A 4,420-nucleotide genomic window follows, 5' to 3' on the forward strand; every position below is an offset into this window, starting at 1 on the left:
TTTCGAAAACAAATGTCACCTTTTTGTCTAAGCCTTTAGGATTATTTCAGGTTTTAAATGCCCATTTAAAAACCAAAATGCCATCCTGCCTCAGTTAAAACGGTTCCTGAAACTGTACTGCCTGATTAGTCACTGCACTGACATACTGTTGTGTTCAGTTATGTTTTTCTTTTCTTTTTAAAAAAAACAAAAAAAACAACCCTATGTTCCTAATTGGGTTAGAGCCGTTCAGCATGGTTTGAGTGAGATTAAGAATGATCCTTGTCATAACGAGTCACTGCCGTTTATTTAAATAAAGTTCAAAGCTAGGCTTGCAAAACTTGAATGGAATTTGCCTCTGATGTTGCTGTATTACTGTGCTACAGTCCTGTCGCACCATGTCATTTTTTAAAAAAGAAATGTATATATTTTGCATGATTGTCTGGGAAATGCAACCACCTCTGCGCAACCTTGATTCATATGCAATATGTAATCATGTTTGTGTAACATGAAAGAAAAAAGAGAAAAAACGATGATAAATGCAAAGACTGGTAACAGCGCTAAGAACCATAAAGCAAGAGAATTTTTAAAAAACTGTGAGAAATAAACTACACTGTAAAAAAAAATAACCCTATTCAAATTAAAAAAAATGATGTCCAATTGTCACATCCAAAATATTTGGCTTTATAGAATCCAAATTGAGTCACTTGATATGACCTGATACTTTTATGTTGATATAAACAATATTACTAGACTTGACTGAAACTTTAAATTTTGCATTGATCCAAATTGATTTTTTTACATAGAACCATATTTTAATTATTGAACCAAGCTAATATATTGAAATTTAACCAACCTAATGTATTCACATCGAACCAAATTAACATGAACTAATATGTTTGTGTTGAAGCCAGGTAATTGATTTACATATATTCAAACTATATTTTTTACATTTCATTTCAGTTCAAAAATGCTCTGCATTTCCTATAAAAAACAAGACAGTTGGCCAACCAATTATTTCAAAATTATTTATTGTTCCAAACCATTTTAACTATAATCAATAGAGAGGATTAGTAATATACAGATTTAGTGCTACGGCAGAAATGATTAGAGAAATGTTTGTTTTATAAAACCTGCAATCTTTTGAAAACCAGTATAAAACCTGCAATCTTTTGAAAACCAGTATAAAACCTGCAACCTGTCTAAAACTGGCATAAAACCATTATAAAAACTATTTTTAAACCAATTTGCAAGTACTCAAAAATGTTTATATGTGCACTGTGCCTGTACAATGTAAAAAAAAAAAATCTACACATGTATCAATGAAATCAACTTAAATCTCCCTTTCAAATGGGTGTTCTTATAAATTTTGAATGTAGAATACCACTGCAGGCCAACCAAGCAAAATAACCAAGCACACATGCACATGCATGTGCACATACACATGCACACATGCATGCAAACACACTACTGTGCAGTGTTAAGTTCACAATTAAGTTTGCGAATCTTAGAGGTCATCTTGTTAAAGTCAAGCTCCATCATAATCTTTTGAAGAGCCTCAAAGGTGAACCTGAATCCTCGTGGATATTCCATATTAAGAGCATAACAGAGTCCAAAGACCATTGCCACTCCAGCTGCCACAGAAGGCAACTCATTCAGGACTTCCACACCATCAATGATTATCCCGATGTCTCGAGGCTGATGTAGGAGGCTTGAGTTGTCCCTGAAGACGAAGAGTGCCATGGTGGTACTCTGCAGCTCTTCCTCAGCTTCATCTTTCTGGGATATCTTGAGGTAAAATATGGAACAAAATGTACAAGTGAAGAACTGAAGTCTGGCACACCTGATAAATCTTTGACCATAATAAACTACTATTTTGATAGTTGTTTGGTCACAGACTATTAGAACAATTATTTGACTAATCAGATTGTGAATTGCATAATCATTAAATTAAATCAATGGTGGAACATTTTCATAAATGTTCCACAAAGCCCAAGAAAAAAAAAGAAAACAATACAGAACCCTAAGATATTAACTTGATGAGTTGATTAATCGTTGCTGTCCTACATTAATCACTGCATTTAATAGCAGAGTTGTCAAATTTACATCAAGAGACTGCATCTCATGTAGAGACAGAACAGATATGGACATACCATGTATTCTTTTATCAAGTCCTCAACACATCAGCAAGGTGAATGAGAGGATAATGAGGGAGAGTCTAGATTATTATGAAATGTTTAAAAAGGATGTGCAGTGTAAATGCAAAATGATACCTGTTCAGATTAAATGAAAATGTATGCTTCAGCCATGGAATGGATGGAGCGATCTGTGGTTCTGAAAGCATACAGAAAAAAAGAATAATGTTACTTCTCTATAAAACACATTACATAGAAAAACCAAGAAATACGTAACATGACATACCAAACAGTCTACAGACCAGCCATTAGCGACTAAGTTTGGCATAGGGTCAATTTTTTGCTGTTAAAATTAAAATTTCTTCAGAAAATGCACATTTTTCCGAGCCGCGCCTGAAAGTCAATTGAAGGAATTAGTCTTATGTCATTGATCTTATATGCTGGCTTGTTATTTCTGTCTCTAAATCATGCACATTAATAATTATCTTTTGCCCTCGGTGTACACACACATAACACACAGATATTTATATGAAGAGAGACAAACGTGCGCGCACAAACACAAGCTTGTGTCTAGAAACCGCGAGCTCACCAGAAAAATTCAAACGAAGCGGAGCACGGAGTTATACTATGAATGTTATGAACTATGAACTTATGCTAGCTAGCTTTATCCACCACCGATGCATCGTGGTAACGCTAGCTAGTTAGGCAAAAAGCCGTGTTTTACCAGTATACTAACTTTTATTCCCGACTGTGATGGTCGGTTTCTGGTAACCAGTTCTAACGTTGCGCAGGATAGCTAGCTAGCTTATAGCTAGCAGCTACAATCATGCAAAAATTAGGGGTGGCTGTCGACCCAGCTTAAATGGGGTTATTTTCTGCGATTTTGGCAATACAAATTATAAAAGCTTTTGTAACACACTTGGCTTTACTTACGTTTATTTTCAGATGAAATTAATCAAAGATGTGACATGATGTTTCCAGCAGCCATGCAGAATAAAAATGGGTCCCGGTCTATTTCTGGTGGGCGTGTTCAAGTGCAAATCACTTTGACTCAAATTAAAGATATTATCTGTTCAACATGAAAAGAAATATATGTTTTGAGAGAAATCAAAAACTTTGCGTTGCGATGTTCACAATCCTGTACTGACACTATGGGCACATTTTTAGAAATCTATTTAATTCCACAGAAAGGTTAGCCACTTTAGTGTTTCACTTGTGACCTATTTATAGCTCACTGAAGATGGTTTTAAAATGCAACAATGTTCGGAGATAGAGAGAAAAAAAAAAGAACTTTGGTGCAGGTGCAGTCTTTATGTAGCTTTCTGGTGACCTTAAAAGAACCTTTACGAAGCCCGTTGACAGGCCTTTAATCGAATGATCGGTTGGTTGATTGATAACAGAAAAAAAGGACACATAAGATGGACATAAAGGACTGAAAACACCAAGAGCAAAATATTGCATCGCACTCATTTATGTAGTTTATTTTTAGATTAGATAATTTTGCAAAATAACGCAGCAAAATAAATAATAAGAGCCGGGATGTGCAGACTATTTAGCACTGAAAAAACTCCGTCCATGTGAACAGAATCAGGTGTTACCTTACCTGTTGATTAAATATCAAGACTATTTAGCAATAAGCTTACTTTAAAGGCTCGTAATAGGTGAACTGTCTTGGTATAGTTGAGTCACGCAGAGTTCATGGTCCATGTTGTGTTACTTGTTGTTTGTGTGTGTGTGTGTGTGTCACCCGATGACCCCTGGCGCCGGAGCGTCTAGACTACATTAGAGATGTGTCACAGCAAAGAGCCGCACCTGCGCTCAAAGAGAGCACATACATAGAGGTGAGGTATGAGGATAAATGGATAGATGCGGTCCTTTTTCGAAGCTGAGCGCACAGTTGTATTTCCTGCACAATCACACACGAAGTGAGGCTGTGTTTATGCCGGTTATACCATGAATATACACCCTGCAGGCACCACTTGTTTGTCAAACTGTTTATGAAGCAAAAGTCACATTTCTGTTTATTCACAAAGCAAAAAGAAGGGGGGAAAAGAGGCGTAGGAGGGGGTGGAGCGTGCGCACTAGCATACCGGCGACGGCTGTTTCCTTTCACTAAAAGGAAAAAAATAATAAAATGTGTACTTCACGTTACGGTTGAAACTGGGGTTTTTTTTGTTTTTTTAATTTTTATTTTATAGAAACAATTTTTGCTCATAACCAATTGACAGGGGATTTCTTAAAATCACCCCGCAGTTCTTCAGCTGAGACACCTGAGTTAGAAAACACAAACACTGCAGCTGTCTTTA

General features: G+C 36.1%; 1 long non-coding RNA gene across 1 annotated transcript; it reads right to left on the minus strand.

The window, feature by feature from the left end:
• Positions 1-993: 993 nt before the first annotated feature.
• On the minus strand, positions 994-3,281 carry LOC112433304 (uncharacterized). The gene is made up of 3 exons (XR_003023455.2): positions 3,048-3,281; positions 2,253-2,313; positions 994-1,767 (listed from the first exon to the last, which is right to left on the minus strand). It is a non-coding gene; the product is annotated as an uncharacterized LOC112433304 (long non-coding RNA).
• Positions 3,282-4,420: the final 1,139 nt, after the last annotated feature.

Source organism: Maylandia zebra, linkage group LG12, assembly GCF_041146795.1.
Source record: "Maylandia zebra isolate NMK-2024a linkage group LG12, Mzebra_GT3a, whole genome shotgun sequence".
Taxonomy (NCBI): Eukaryota; Metazoa; Chordata; class Actinopteri; order Cichliformes; family Cichlidae; genus Maylandia; species Maylandia zebra.